We start from the raw sequence: 16468 nt of genomic DNA, 5'->3' as shown, positions 1-16468 counted from the left end.
AAAAACTATACAGGAATTATCTTAATGACCTGGATAACCATGATGGTGTGGTCACTCACCTAGAGACAGACATCCTGGAGTCCAAAGTCAAGTGGACCTCGGGCTGGTGGCTGTGTCAGGCTGGGCTTCCTTCGGTCTCTATCACGACAGTCCACCTACTCAGCCAGACTCGGACAGCAGGAGTCAGCCTTGACTGGAAGCTTCTCCGCCCCCCTCGCCCCCCGCCCCCCGTCACTTGCCAAGTGTTGCCAGCAAAACCTCTGCTCACTGTGTCCATTTTCTCCAGCCTGGTGGGATCCAGGCACCACCCCGTCTCCTGTGCCTGTGACTCTCTTTTCCTAACCCGTCCTCACGTTGCCTCTCTCTCTTTGGCTCCAACGCACCCTCCGGATAGCAGCCAAAGGAGCTTCCCAGCGGGCGCTAGTGGTCAAGAATGGGGTTGCAGAATCAGACACGACTCAGCGACTGAACAACCAACAAAATGGACTTTCTAAGCAGGGGCCTTTTCATCCAACTTTAGAATACGTCCGCTTGAAACTTTCACTACATTGTCCATCAGCTATACTCCAGTATAAGAGAAAAAGTTTAAAAAATTTTAAAAAGGTAACTAATGAGAACCTACACAGGGAACTCTACTCAGTGCTCTGTGGTGACCTAAATGGAAAGGAAAAAAAAAAAAAAAAAAAAAACAACGGGATATAAGTATACATATAGCTGATCCCTGGGTCAGGAGAAGTCCCTAGAGAAGGGAATGGCTCCCCTCTCCAGTCCTCTTGCCTGGAGCATCCCATGGATAGAGGAACCTGGTGGGCTAGAGCCCATGGAGTTGCAAAGGGTCAGACATGACTTAGGTCCTGAATGACAGCAACAACATAGCTGATTTACTTTGCTGCTCAGCAGAAACTGACACGACATTGTAAAGCAACTACACTTCAATAAAAATGAATTTAAAAAATATGACCATGTGAGAAAGCCGAGGTCTAAAGCACGCGAGGCGAGACCTGCACCCCCTGACGCCATGCTTTGGATGCTGATCCTTCTGCTGCGGTGGCGAGAGCTGTGGTCTCCAGTTCGGCAGACACGGCCCACGTGTGGCTATGAGGCCTAAAGTGTGGCCAATCTGAAATGCAGCTTGTCCTCCAAGTGTAAAATGCACCTTCTGTTTCTTTGAAGAGTTCGTACAAAAGAGTTAGTACAAAAGTATAAAGGATCTCACTAGTAATTTTACAATGAATGCACATTGAAGGGATAATATTTTGAGTTACACAGAAGAGATCACTAAAATTAATTTTACTTGTTTCTTTGTACTTTTTTGTGTGTGGATACTTTATTTTCGTGTAAAGACAGGAAGCTGGAAAATACACGTGTTTAAAATTTTCTTGGTTCCCCCTCACGTTGTGGAAGCCCCCTCCCCCCAGAGCTCATCTGTTCAAACTCAAATACTTAAAAATTACAGCAGAAAAACAAAAGTGCGGAAAGAAGAAAATCAAATGGAGTAGGTAGCCTGGGTGTTTTTATTTTTAAAATGTAAAATTACATATGTGGCTTGCATTATATTCCTATTGAAAGTCACTGGTATAGAAACCGCCCTGATAAGAGTAAATATTTAAATTGTTACAGTAACATATCTTTTAACTGGTTATAGTGTTTTTGTTCATTGTAAAGCATTTTGAAACTATAATGATGAAAATTGAAATCTCCAGCAGTGTCCTCTCTCTGCAATAAGCAGATACACTTTTGGGGCATATTTTCTTTCATTTTATAAAACAAAAGTGAAGCCACACTACATATCGTCTTTTTCCCACTTACACTTCTGTTGTGAATATTTTACAGTGTTATTAAATGCTGTTAGAAAAACTATCTGGATGGGTGCAAAGCATTCTGAGAGTGACTCAGGGAACACACGTCTTTCCTCTTCTCTGGGTTTCTGACCAGTGGACGATACACCTGGGGATCAATAGCCAATGATGAATGGAGGACTCTATTAAGTGATGTTCAGGCAGGCTCCCAAGAATCCATCTTTAATTATCTGGTGAGAGATGGATTGGAGACCATAATTTAGGCTTACATCAGAATCTCGAGACTTGCATGGTGTGTGTGTGTGTGTGTGTGTGTGTATGTGTGTGAGAGAGAGAGAGAGCAATGCCCTCCCCGAGTTTCCCCATAGAGGGGAGGATGAGGTGCCCATGGACACAGACTGAATGCGGGTACAGAGACATAAGGATTATTCTCTTCCCAACACATTCCCGTGCTTGCCAGGGGGCAGAGTGGCAAAGAATCTGCCTGCTGGGTTCAATCCCTGGGTCAGGAAGATCCCTTGGAGAAGGGAATGGCTACCCACTCCAATATTCTTACTCAGATAATTCCATGGATGGGGGGCCTGGTGGGCTACAGTCCTTGGGGTTGCAGAGTCGGACACGGCAGAGCACACAGCATATTCCAGTAGTCTTAGTCCAAGCTCACTTCACCGACAAAGGTACGTATAGTCAAAGCTATAGTTTTTCCAGTAGTCATGTATGGATGTGAGAGTCAGACCATAAAGAAGGTCGGGCTCTGAAGAATTGATGCTTTCAAATTATGGTGCTGGAGATGATTCTTGAGAGTCCTCTGGACTTCAAGGAGATCAAACCAGTCAATCCTAAAGGAAATCAACCCTGAATGAATATTCACTGAAAGGACTGATGCTGAAACCAACACTCCAATACTTTGCTCATCTGATGTGAAGAACCGACTCACTGGAAAAGACCCTAATGCTGGGAAAGATTGAAGGCAGGGGCTGAAGCGGGCAGCAGAGGATGAGATGGTTAGATAGAATCACTGACTCAGTGGACATGAATTGAGCAAACTCCAGGAGACAGTGAAGGACAGGGGAGTCTGCCGTGCTGCGGTCCATGGGGTGTCAAAGAGTCAGACACGGCCAAGAGACTGAAGAACAAACAGCTGTTGCAGACTGCCCTGTCAGTTGGGCTGTTTGAAACTGTCATGCTGTTTTGGTGGATATTAGTTGCCTACAAGGATCGTAGGTAAGTGAGAGCCATAGTCTCTTCCCTCGTGACCTTGGGACCAGGTGATGTTATCAGGAAGTTGTAGTAAGTTCTGCTGCCGTGCAAACATTTGTTAGGAAGCAGAGCCCATAGCAGTCATAGCCATGACCTTGTTATCCTGCTGAAGTCCCAGTTCTCTACCCTTTGACAAGCTCAAAAGCACCTTGCAAGAAAGGTTTCCTACAGTCAGATGTAGCAGTAGTCCGTCTAGAGGTAGGGTTAGCTAGCTTTCCATTTGGATCAGAAAAAGAGTTCTCAGTCAAGCAGTGTAACACTATTAAAATGAGATCATGCCAGGCTCCCCACTGAAGTAGACTGTTGGGCTCCTCAAATTTTTATCCTCCATTTATGCTGAGATGAAGATACCTGTGTGGTATTTTGAACCAATCTGCATGTTTGAACACTATTCATTTCAACAGTGAGAAATTATTTCAAATATTCCTTGTGCGCAATGAATGAACCCTATATTTTAGATTAAGAATTTGATACTTGAAATGACTGTCGTGGAGCTTCTGGAGTTGGGACTTCTAATTAGGATCTTTCAAATGTTAATTAATACTCCTGGGTGTATATTTCTGGGAAGGGTTCTTCAAATGTTAACCAACCTACCGTATGGGGGAGATTGAAACTAATTCAGACACATGCATGGGAGAACACACACACACCCAGACACACACACTGATGGACTTTAAAATAAATGGTAGACGTTATAATATAAAAATTCTGAAAAATTTGGAGAATGGTACCATCCTGAATTCACTTTTCAAAGCCTTTATTTAAAATTGAAAAATTGGTCCAGAAATGTTGTAAGAACAAGTTTATTAATGAGTTTTTTGGCTCAAACTGTGGCTTTGTTTTCAAAATAAGCCAGGCTGGAAAGGGTTTGATGCATAAACCATCTTCTGGCTTTTCTTTCCCCAGATCATTTTAGGAGCTTTTTTTGAAAAAATTAGTGTCAGATATTTGTGGCACAGGAGTTAAGCTATTCAAAATTTCATATTTAAAACACAAAAACCAAAAATTCCCACAGATACAAAATGAAATTCATTAAAGGTGGGACTATGAAAAACAAGGAGAAGGCGATGGCACCCCACTCCAGTACTCTTGCCTGGAAAATCCCATGGGCGGAGGAGCCTGGTGGGCTGCAGTCCATGGGGTTGCTAAGAGTCAGACACGACTGAGCGACTTCACTTTCACTTTGCACTTTCATGCATTGGAGAAGGAAATGGCAGCCCACTCCAGTGTTCTTGCCTGGAGAATCCCAGGGACAGGGGAGCCTGGTGGGCTGCCGTCTATGGGGTTGCACAGAGTCGGAAATGACTGAAGTGACTTAGCATAGCATGAAAAACAAAGTCCATAGTTTCTTTTTCCCAGTGAACTCACTCTGTTATTTATAGCTGCTGTTGTCCAGACGCTGTCTTTTTGAGGGCATGCAAGAAGAGCTCACTGCTGTTTGCTTCTGACAGTGCAGCTCCATCTGGAATTTCTGAGGTTAGATTGGGCATATTCTTTTATGGACTGAATAATTAGTCCATCTGGTCATAGTCTCAGAAAAGTGCTGAGACTGTAGAATTAAACTCAATAGCTATTTCACATGTCTGTTCTGGGAGTTAAGAGATAAAGTTTATGAAAGTGCTTTGTAAATTGCAAAGAGGTATTTATTTACCATTAAGATGATTACCAATAGCTCTATAAACCCCTTTTCTCCACAGTCTGGCTGCTTTTGTGCATTTTATTAACAGAGAATGCATGTCTATAGACACTCGCATCTTTGAAGTTCGTGTTTTTGAGTTCCTCGATGAGCACATTCTGAACACTGACTAGCAGCCCTGGGCTTGGTGTGAGCAGCAGCTGTGGCTTCTGCCTTTGCGGCCATCAGCACACGTGGGGAAACAGCACCCACTGGACATTCAGGGAGGGAGGCGGCGGTCTGCTCTAGTGTCAATTTCCTATTTGGCTTCAGTGATTAGGAAGTGCTGGAGGCCAGATTAGTGGGCAACGTAGACTAGCTCGGTTCAGTTTAGTTGCTCAGTTGTGTCCAACGCTTTGTGACCTAAGGGACTGCAGCATGCCAGGCTTCTCTGTCCTTCACTATCTCCCAGAGTTTGCTCAGACTCATGTCCAGTAAGTTGGTGATGCCATCCAACCTTCTCATCCTCTGTCATCCCATGCTCCTCCTGCCTTCAGTCTTTCCCAACATCAGGGTCTTAACCAGTGAGTTGGCTCTTTGCACCAGGTGGCCCAAGTACAGGAGCTTCAGCTTCAGCATCAGTCCTTCCAATGAGTATTCACAGTTGATTTCCTTTGACTGGTTTGACCTCCTTGCTCTCCAAGGGACATTCAAGAGTCTTTCCCAACACCACAGTTCAAAAGCATCAGTTCTTTGGTACTTAGCCTTCTTCATGGTCCAACTCTCACATCTGTACATGACTATTAGAAAAACCATTGCTTTGACTATACAGACCTATGTCCACAAAGTAATGTCTCTGCTTTTTAATACACTCTCTAGGTTCATCATATCCTTTCTTTCAAGGAGCAAGCATCTTTTGAGGGTTTATTTTCACTGAAAATATTTTCCGGAAAACTGGAAGGTGCTTTATTCCACTTAACCTTCTTGCTTCTTGGGAGTGGATATGTGGGCTCTATTTGGTGCTTGTTCCACTGGCATTTTCTTGAGTTTTCTCTAAACATTTTCCTGGGCGGGAGAGCAATATGGTACTTGCTGTTCCCCTGATTTGTATCTGCTTCCTCTCTTCCCCGAACACCCAGCTTAGGTGGAGGACGAGGCACCAGAGAGGGGTGGGAGGGAGCAAGGTGAGGGCAGGGCAGAAGGAGGAGGATATGGCCTGAGAAAATACATCTGCGTTGGGGGCTACAGTGTTGATATCTTTAAGAAAGACTCTTATTTTCAGATGGCAAATTAATGCAACCTCATACGAAAAGTAAAAGTAAAATAAAATAATAAGTATGAAGGAAATCCACATTAATCTTACCATTTGGTCTTAACAGCTGTGAACATTTTGGCAGATTTCTTCTCACTTTTTTCTTCTCTACACTCACACTTTTCTTATTTTGGTTTAAAATATTTGATCACATAACAGGTAGCAGTTTTGAATACTGGTTTTTTTTTTTCACTTAGTGCTTTTTTTCCATTTAGTGTCATTAAAAATATTTTAGAAACATCATTTTTGATGGTTACATAATGTTCCATTTTTTGATGAAGTCATAAGCTCAACTGTTGTATAATTTGCTTCCATTTTTTAAAGTAATTACAGTAAATTAGATCTCTCTCTGATAGCTCAGTTGGTAAGGAATCTGCCTGCTGTGCAGGAGACCCCAGTTTGATTCCTGGGTCGGGAAGATCACTTGGAGAAGGGAAAGGCTACCCACTCCAATAATCTGGTCTGAAGAATTCCATGGACTGTATCGTCCATGGGGTCACAAAGAGTCAGACACGACTGAGCAACCTTCACTCACAGTAAATTAGTGGTGATGATGTTTGTGTCTAAATTACTGCCTTTGTTATTTGATTATTCCATTCAGGGGCACTGCTAGAAGGGGAATTATTGGGCCAGAAAGTAGGAGTCTTAGAAGCATGTTACCACATGATTTGGTAGGACTGTGACAATTTATCTGGACTGTTTCTGATTTAAGAGCCTTCCTGGGACAGAGCATGGGTTGCTGGGTCTGGAGAGAACCACTTCTGGCAAAATTTGGGTGAGAGTTTCACGCTTTGTAAATCAGACTGAGTTTAGGTTTCCCTCAGTCTCTGTGTTCATTCACCTTCTATTCTCCTGCTTATTTAACTTATACTCGGAGTACATCATGTGAAATGCCGGGCTGGATGAAGCACAAGCTGGAATCAAGATTGCCGGGACAAATATCAATAACCTTAGATATGCAGATGACACCAAACTTATGGAAGAAAGTAGAAAGGAACTAAAGAGCCTCTTGATGAAAGTGAAAGAAGACAGTGAAAAATTTGGCTTAAAACTCAACATTCAGCAAACTAAGATCCTGGCATCCTGTCCCATCACTTCATGGTAAATAGATGGGGAGACAATGGAAACCATGACAGACTTTTTCTTGGGCTCCAAAATCACTGCAGATGGTGACTGCAGCCATGAAATTAAGAGACTCTTGCTCCTTGGAAGAAAAGTTATGACAAACCTAGACAGCATGTTAGAAAGCAGAAGAGAATGCTTTGCTGACAAAGGTCCATGTAGTTAAAACTACGGTTTTTCCAGTAGTCGTGTATGGATGTGAGAGTTGGACCATAAAGAAAGCTGAGTGCTTAAAAATTGATGCTTTTGAACTGTGGTGTTGAAGACAATTCTTGAGAGTCCCTTGGACTGCAAGGAGATCCAACCAGTCAATCCTAAAGGAAATCAGTCCTGAATAATCATTGGAAGGACTGATGCTGAAGCTGAAACTCCCATACTTTGGCCACTTGATGTGATGAGCTGACTCATTGGAAAAGATCCTGATGCTGGGAAAGATTGAAGGCAGGAGGAGAAGGGGACGACAGAGGATGAGATGGTTGGATGGCATCACTGACTGGATGGACATGAGTTTGAGTAAGCTCTGGGAGTTGGTGATGAACAGGGAAGCCTGGCAAACTGCAGTCCATGGGGCCAAAAAGAGTCGGACATGACTGAATGACTGAACTGAACTGATTTTCCTGCAACAAATGTAGGAACAGTGTTAGGAAAATTCCAGACCGTCTCCATGGTGCTCAGAGCCAACAGCAAAGGGAATTCTGTGCATACTTGATACAGAACTGCCAAGAGGAGAGGGTGTCATGCCAGGGGTTCAGCTGCCTGATGGGAGGAAGGGACCATGTGAGACCCTCAAGGGAGAGATGACATGGGGGAGAGAGTGGAAACTTGACCTTAGAAATCTCAGGTTTTATTTTAGGGAGAGTGGAACCACTTGGTGTTCATTAAAACAGCACCCATGCTGTCTTTGATGGACTTTATCATAAAAACATTAATTTTGGTCTGTTTTGTGTTTTAAGGGTCCATTTTGTTTGGATGGTCCTCTGAGGTCTTCTGAGAATCCTTTCTCACATCAGCATTTTCTGGTTCTATCAGTTCAGTTCAGTCACTCAGTTGTGTCCGACTCCTTGCGACCCCATGAATTGCAGCACCCCAGGCCTCCCTGTCCATCACCAACTTCCGGAGTTCACTCAGACTCACATCCATCGAGTCAGTGATGCCATCCAGCCATTTCATCCTCTGTCGTCCCCTTCTCCTCCTGCCCCCAATCCCTCCCAGATCTGAGTCTTTTCCAATGAGTCAACTCTTCACATGAGGTGGCCAAAGTACTGGAGTTTCAGCTTTAGCATCATTCCTTCCAAAGAAATCCCAGGGCTGATCTTCAGAATGGACTGGTTGGATCTCCTTGCAATCCAAGGGACTCTCAGGAGTCTTCTCCAACACCATAGTTCAAAAGCATCAATTCTTCAGCGCTCAGCCCTCTTCACAGTCCAACTCTCACATCCATACATGACCACAGGAAAAACCACAGCATTGACTAGACGGATCTTTGTTGGCAAAGTAATGTCTCTGCTTTTGAATAGGCAGGCTTTATTATCCCATTTGCTGGATGGATACATTGAGGCATTCGTAGGTAAAGTCCTACAGAGAATTAGCTTTGCACTGTAGTAGTGACTGATCTTGAGTGAGTTAGTTAATTTCCCTGAGCCTCCATTTGCTTGTTTCTAAGGGCAAAATGATAGTACCCACTCAGCATGCTGATCTGAGGTTAGGAACCAAAAGCTAACATTTTATTGACCTGAGAACCAGGCTTTGGGAATGAACATCTAGTCCATATTTGCCCAAATCTGACTTCCGTCTTCTCTCCCAGTGCCCTGGTCATTTTATACATAGAAGAGGAAAAAAAGAAATGTGTGTGTTGGGTGTGTACCTAATGAAACTTCAGATCTGTTAGAACACACACCCTCACCATGCAATTCTTTTGTACTAGCAACATTTCTTTTGTGGTCTGTGGGGAAAGACCTTTTCCTCATTCCATTAAGGAATTAAAATCCCGTCCCACAGAATCTCTTGCAACCTTTCCTTGTACTGCTTCCCAACTCGACCTTAACATGCTGTGTGACTTTACCTCTTTACCTCTTGGGACCCCTCTTTACCTCTCTGATCCTCTCCTTCCTGTAAAATGAGGTTACATCCATGGATTTTCCAGTTCCCCAGTTTTTAAATTTGAAGAAGCTTTGGGAGTAAAAAGAAAAAAAAAGCCTTAGGTTTCTTATCTGAAGAAAAAAAAAATTTCCATCATTTGCAGTTGGCCACTTGGGGTCGCTAGTGATCTAAGAGACTGGCTGGTGAAGCCCTGAAACCGTGTAGCACTTTAGCTTACAAGACTCGGGGTGGTTTATGAAATTTTCTTTTTGTCTCTTCCTTTAGCTCCAAGATTCATCTGAAGGTGTGATCACAGCATTAATGTTGAGTGGACCACGAGCCCGTGCCAGAAGCAGCGTCCCGAGCTGGACCGGGGCATCCCAGTGCCCACTCCAAAGCAAAGGAGAAAGAAAAGAGAGAAACAATAATCGTGGGTCCTGGTTGTCTTTCCTTTTCACTCCCACTGAAGTTGCTACTTATTGCGGCCTTGCAATTCCTTGACTTGAAAAGTAGGTCTTGCAAAGTGAAAGTGCATGGCATCAAGCACGCCTTAGATGGTGGCGTAAAGGTTCGTCTTGGTGAGTAGAGAGTTATCAAAGGAAATTCCCACTGAAGAAGAGCTGATGGCAGTCTCTCTTTTGGCAGTTTTCCTGGTGGGCTTTGCTGATGCTTGAGGCAGAGGAGGGGCAGATTGGGAGGTCCCTGTAGAAATCGTTGAACAAGAAATAAACAAAACAAAAATCTAAAAGCTCAGTATCTGCCCACGCTGGGGATAGGGCCTCAGCAGCACTCAGGGCCAGATCACTCTGTGGAAAGTTGGCTGAGCCCTGCCCTCTGGGCACAAGGAAAAGTGTCTCTCCTGCCAGGACCACTGTGTAAACATCCTTTCCCTACAGGACCCCACGGTGTGGGGCTCCAGAGGAGTGCAGGGTGAGGATTCTCGTGGAGACAGATCTCAACCTCCTGCCGTCCCTTCTCAGGTCATAAATCACTGCTAATTCTGATTATCCCCCCCTTTCCTCTCGTAATAGTTACAGAAACAGTAATTGACAACAAAACCAAGGCCCCAGTGGGTGTACGGCAAGCTCTGGCTACGCTGGCCCAGAAGCGGCCAACTGTTTCCTCATCGTCACGTCCCTGCGACAAAGGTCCAGTGTTCACGGACCACAGGTGCTCTTCCTGGCCTCCTGCAATATCCTTTTGTAGTTTTGCTGTTAGGGAGCAGGGCAAGAGCTTCGATGATTTCTATTTAATTGGAAAGGTTTTTTTTTCACTTTCTTTCCCTCCTCCAAGTCCAGGAGGCTACACGAGCCGGCTCTGTGAGCTGAGAGGAAGCTGCTGAGAAGTTGGCCCCAGGGTCTGTGTAGTTTCTTGGAGTTCAGGCACCATCTTGCTTTGTAGAATGCATGAACTAATGGTGTTTGCCTAAGCCCTCTTTGCTTTAGGGGTGTGCCCAAGCTTGAAATCAGTCAGGTCTAGGTTTAAATTCTAGGTCAATCCACTGATTTAGCTGTTGAGTTCATCTCTTAGAGTCTCAGTGTCCTCATCTGTAAAATGGGTATAATTATAAATACTTTCCCAAGAGGATGATTGGGAAGATTAAATACGAGTGGCTGAGGCTTTGTGAGACCTTGTTAATGCCAGTTCTTTTTTTTTTTTTTAATTTTATTGAAATATGGTTGACTTACAGTGTTGTGTTAGTATCAGATGCACAGCAAACTGATTCCAGTCATACATATATATATATTTATTTTTTCTTTTTTAGATTATTTTACATTATAGGTTATTATAAAATACTGAGGACAGTTCCCTGTGCTATACAGTAGGTCCTTGTTGGTTATCTATTTTATGTATAGCAGTATGTATCTGTTAATTCTAACCTCCTGATTTATCCCTCCCTCACCCCTTTCCCCTTTGGTAATCACACATTTGTTTTCTATGTCTGTGAATCTATTTCTATTTTGTAAATTTGCATCATTTTTTTTTTAGATTCAGCATGTTGTTGCTATTGTTCTGGCACTAAGTCGTGTCTGACTCTTTGTGACCCCGTGGACTGCAGCACACCAGGCTTCCCTGTCCTTCACTATTGCCTGGAGTCTGCTCAAATTCATGTCCATTGAGTTGGTGATACCATCTCATCCTCTGTCGCCCACTTCTCCTGCTCTTAGTCTTTCCCACCATCAGGGTCATTTCCAATGAGTCGAGTCTTCACGTCAGGTGGCCAAAGTACAGTAGCTTCAGCTTCAGCACCAATCCTTCCAATGAATATTCAGGGTTGATTTCTTTTGGGATTGACTGGTTGATCTCCTTGCAGTCCAAGGGACTCTCCAAAGTCTTCTCAGCACTGCAACTGGAAAGCATCAAAATTCTTCAGCATTCAGCCTTCTTTACATCCAACTCTCATCCGTACATGACCACTGGAAAAATCATAGCTTTGACTATATAGACCTTTGTCTGCAAAGTGATGTCTCTGCTTTTTAAATATGCTGTCTAGGTTTGTCATAGCTTTTCTTTCAAGGAGCAAGAGTCTTTTAATTTTGTGGCTGCAGTCACCACCTGCAGTGATTTTCGAGCCCAAGAAAATAAAACCTGTCACTGTTTCCACTTTTTCCCCAACTATTTGCCATAAAGTGATGGGACTGGATGCCATGATCTTAGTTTTCTGAATGTTGAGTTTTAAGCCAGCTTTTTCACCCTCCTCTTTTGACCTCGTTAAGAGGCTCTTTTGTTCCTCTTCACTTTCTGCCCTTAAAGTGGTGTCATCTGCATATCTGAGGTTACTGATACTACTCCTGGCATTCTTATTCTAGCCTGTGTTTCATCCAGCCCAGCGTTTCACATGATGTACCCTGCATGTTGGAGAAGGCAATGGCACCCCACTCCAGTACTCTTGCCTGGAAAATCCCATGGATGGAGGAGCCTGGTAGGCTGCAGTCCATGGGGTCGCTAAGAGTCGGACACGACTGAGTGACTTCACTTTCAATTTTCACTTTCATGCATTGGAGGAGGAAATGGCAACCCACTCCAGTGTCTTGCCTGGAGAATCCCAAGGATGGGGGAGCCTGGTGGGCTGTCTATGGGGTCGCACAGAGTCGGACACGACTGAAGTGACTTAGCCAGCCTGCATGTAAGTTAAATAAGCACGGTGACAACAGCCTTGACGTACTCCTTTCCCAATTTTTCCCCTTTTCGTAAACAGTATGAAAAGGCAAAAAGATTCTGCATGTGAGTGGTATCTTATAATGTTTGTCTTTCTCTGTCTGGCTTCCGTCGCTTAGTAGGGTAATCTCTAGGTCCACCTGTGTGGCTGCAGATGGCATTATTTCATTCATTTTATGGCTGGGTGATATTCCATTGTGTATATGTAGTACATCTTCGTTATCCATTCATCTTTCAATGGACACTTAAGTTGCTTCCATGTCTTGACTATTGCAAGCAACACTGCATTGAACAATGGGGTGTCCAGGTTTTTTTCCTTTTTGACCCGTGCTGCCCAACATGTGACTGTTGAGCACTAGAAATACAGCTACTTACAACTGAGAAGTGCTGGAAGTTTAACACACACATTAGATTTCAAAGACCTAATGTAGGAAAAAAGTTGTAAATATTTCATAATAATGTTCTATACTGATTACATGTTGACATAATAATACTTGCATATAATGGGCTAAATACATATATTTTTATGTTAATTTCATCTGATTTTTTTTTTTTTTTTTACTTTTTAAAAATGTGGCTATGAGAAAATTTTAAATTGCGCACATGGCTTGTATTTGGGGCTCACAATATCTTTCCATCAGACTGCCCTGCCCTAGTCCCTCCTTTACCCATCCCTCGATTCAAATTTATTCCTTCCTTTAAAGCCTAGCTCAAGCTTTCCCAGCTCCCTGAGGCAGTAAGGCCAACCGCTTCCTTTTCTGAAACCTCCTGGAGCTTTTGTTGTTGGAAAAAGTCACACCACGGATATCCATAAGCCTAATTCAAGCAGGAAATGCATGTAAAGTGTTTAGCTCAGTGCCTGGCAAATTGTAAACACATAGCTATTGTAATCCTGTTATTCTTACCATTATCACTGAAGTCTGTCTGCCTCGTCCAGCACTGGTTATATGTGTCTCAGATCCTTCTTTAGTTTTTCTCTCGTGTGTTTAGTCTTGTTGAATATAGTATCTCAGAGGACAGAGACCACATCGTCTCTGTCTCCTTGTTCTGTCCTTAACGCAGAGGGCAGCGCTAGGCACAGCAAATTCTCCCCTGTGGTCCCTCACGGACAAAGGGATGCCTGTTGACTGACGGACTTGGCCCCTTAGGGTCACTGCCATTCTTCCCTTCACTCCACAGACACTGGTTCACCCTGGAATGCTTTCTCCACCTCCCTTCCTCCGCTGAGCTAATTCTTATGCCTCCTGAACAATGTTGACAGTGGTCAATACACGTAGCACGCACTGCGTGCTCACCCCGCTCTAAGAAGTTTATGTGCATGCTCAGTCGCCCAGTTGTGTCCAACGCTTTGTGACCCCGTGGACTGTAGCCCTCCAGGCTCCTTGGTCCAGGAGATTTTCCAGGCAAGAGTACTGGAGTGGCTAGCCATTTCCTCTCCATGGGATCTTCCTGACGCAGGGATCAAACTTGCATATCTTGCATCTCCTGCACTGCAGGCAGATTCTCTACCACTACACCGCTTGGGAAGCCCAAATAGTTTATAGTTATCCTGAGTTGGACATGACTTAGTGACTGAGGAACAACAAAATATTAGCGAAACTTTGATCTTACAGATGAGGAGACCAAGCCATTAAGTGACTCATCCATGCCACAGATAGCAAGTGGTAGGGGTGGTCCTGAAACCCAGGTATTTTGGTCCCAGAATCCTTGGTGCTTGGAATCTCCAGGCTCAATGTCTCTTTCACTAGGAGCCCTTCTGCACTTCTCTCTGGTCTTCAATGTACTCTATTCGTTTGCCCTCTCCACCACACATTTGTCATAGTTCTTCCCCCCATGATTGGCATCCCTGGTTTACAAATGAGTTCCCCTCCTTGACCTGAAATCTCCCCAAGGACCTCAGTACCCAATGCCTCACCAGCCCTTGGTGAGTGCCCCGCCAAAGACAGAGCATGACTTCCGGCTGCTGGTGACAAGTTCTGCGAGCATCCTAAGAGGTGGGTTCTAACAGACATCTTCCTCTTCCATGTCATCATCTTGTTATATTTTTAAAATTCCATATATAGCAATCTTTAGCCATCTTGTTTTTGTTTTTAAACTTGATTAAAAAAAAGTCTTTCCTGCTCCCAAAAATGAAGGTGGGGAACTTATCCATCTTGTTCACTGTTCTACCCCAGTGCTTGGCACAGAATTCAGTAAATATTCAGTAAATATTTGTTAAGCATATAAAAAAATGAATGAATTCATTAAGTGTCTACTCTATGTGCTGGAGGCTGGATAAATGCCATGGTTCTCAAAACTGGGTCATTTGCAGAGCTACAGATGGACCTAGAGGCTGTCACACAGAGTGAAGTAAGTCAGAAAGAGAAAAACAAATATCACATATTAAGACACATATGTGGAATCTAGAAAAACACTATAGATGATCTTATTTGCAAAGTAGAAATTGAGACACAGACTTGGAGAACAAACGTATGGATACCAAGGGGGAGTGGAGTGGGAAGGATTGGGAGATTGGAGATTGACATATATACACTATTGATACTATGAATAAAACAGATAACAAAAAAATAATGAGAGTGGTGAGGACATAGTGTGTACCACAGGGGTCTCTACGAACACCCTGTAGTGACCAAAATGGGAAGGAAATCCAAAAAACAGGGACATATGTCTACATATCGCTGATTCACTTTGCTGTACAGCAGAAACTAACACAACATTGTAGAGCAACTATACTCCAATAAAAAATTAATTTAAAAAAATGCCACGGTTCTTATCTTCACAGGGTTTGCATGTTTAAAGTGTGACGGTGGTCATGGGGAAGGTGGATCCAGAGGCAAGAGGGAGAGAAAGGACAGGAAAGCCCTCGGCCTGCAGCATGAGTGGAATCCAGAAAGGATTCTGCAGGAGGTGATGACCAAAAAGAGACCCAACACCTAATGGGAGATAGGCACGCTGAAGCACATGGAAGGAGATGAGTGACGGAGGAGAGGGGGGAGGCATGGAAACGTGGGTAGTCCCAAGTCCGTCAGGTGCGAAGAAGAGAAGGAGGAGCCACGAGAAATGAACCAGAGCACCTCGTTGCCTGAAGCCCGGGAGGTATTGCACCTGCTCTTCCCAGGTTCCCTTCTCCACCTCCAGCCGCCTTCCTCGTCCTTTTCATCTTTGTGTGTTTCTGGCTTGACTAGGTTCAGTAGCATGGTTTTAGCAGACTGGGTTTGCATTGCTCTGCTTGTCAGGAGGCAGCACCCCCAGCTGCTGATGTTCTCATAATGTTTTTTTTTGTCATCTCAAGATCTATTTTTTTCCATCCAAGAATGTTTGCATGGCTATCATTTGACCCCTCATGATAACTAGCTGAGTTATTCTCAGCCTGGACCTAACACTTGCCTATTATCAGTCCTCCCTGATCCTACCATGATTCTCTTAATTTTATTCATCTTCTCTGATCATCCCTACATAGATGCTTGATATACCAATGAATTTGCATTGCCCACCCCCCTTTCATATCATTTAAGAAACTTTCAAGCCAAAAGCTCACCATCTGATGAATACTTAGAGGGTAATATGATATCATATTTATACTCAGATCTGATCTGGGAGGTCAAGGGTGTGTGTTCTTAAATTTTATCTTTTGGATATTTCCCTTGTTGTTGAGACTGCCTATTATGTCTTTGGAGAGCTGGTAATGTTTAGAAATTTCTTTTCCTAGTGAGTTTTGATGTGTCTACCTATGGAGCACATTCCTTAATCCTGGTTCTACAATTGGTCCAGGTGGGACAGAATAACATAGTAACTAAGTGCATCTGTGACATAGTTCTTTCAAGAAGCGACAACTTTTCCTACATCATTAAAACAATATCATAATGGTGTTGACAGTTGTAAGACATAGGTGGTGGCAGCTGTCTTTCTGCAGGGAGGAGGACTAGAAACAAGGGTGGTATTATGCCCTGGGCACGTCCAGATGTGGTCCAAGCTTCTCTCTAAATGATGACCCTAACCAGAAGCTTGCTTCTCACCTCGGAGCTGTTGTTAATGCTGTTGTTAACATCAAAGTGTTATTCTTTGGTAAAAACACAATGGAGAGGCAGGGAAAGTGGACCCACTGCCACCAAGAGAACTGGG

Source organism: Bubalus kerabau, chromosome 7 (genome assembly GCF_029407905.1).
Source record: "Bubalus kerabau isolate K-KA32 ecotype Philippines breed swamp buffalo chromosome 7, PCC_UOA_SB_1v2, whole genome shotgun sequence".
NCBI classification, from domain to species: domain Eukaryota; kingdom Metazoa; phylum Chordata; class Mammalia; order Artiodactyla; family Bovidae; genus Bubalus; species Bubalus kerabau.
The sequence above is the reverse complement of the archived record's forward strand: the minus strand, read 5'-3'. Positions refer to the sequence as shown.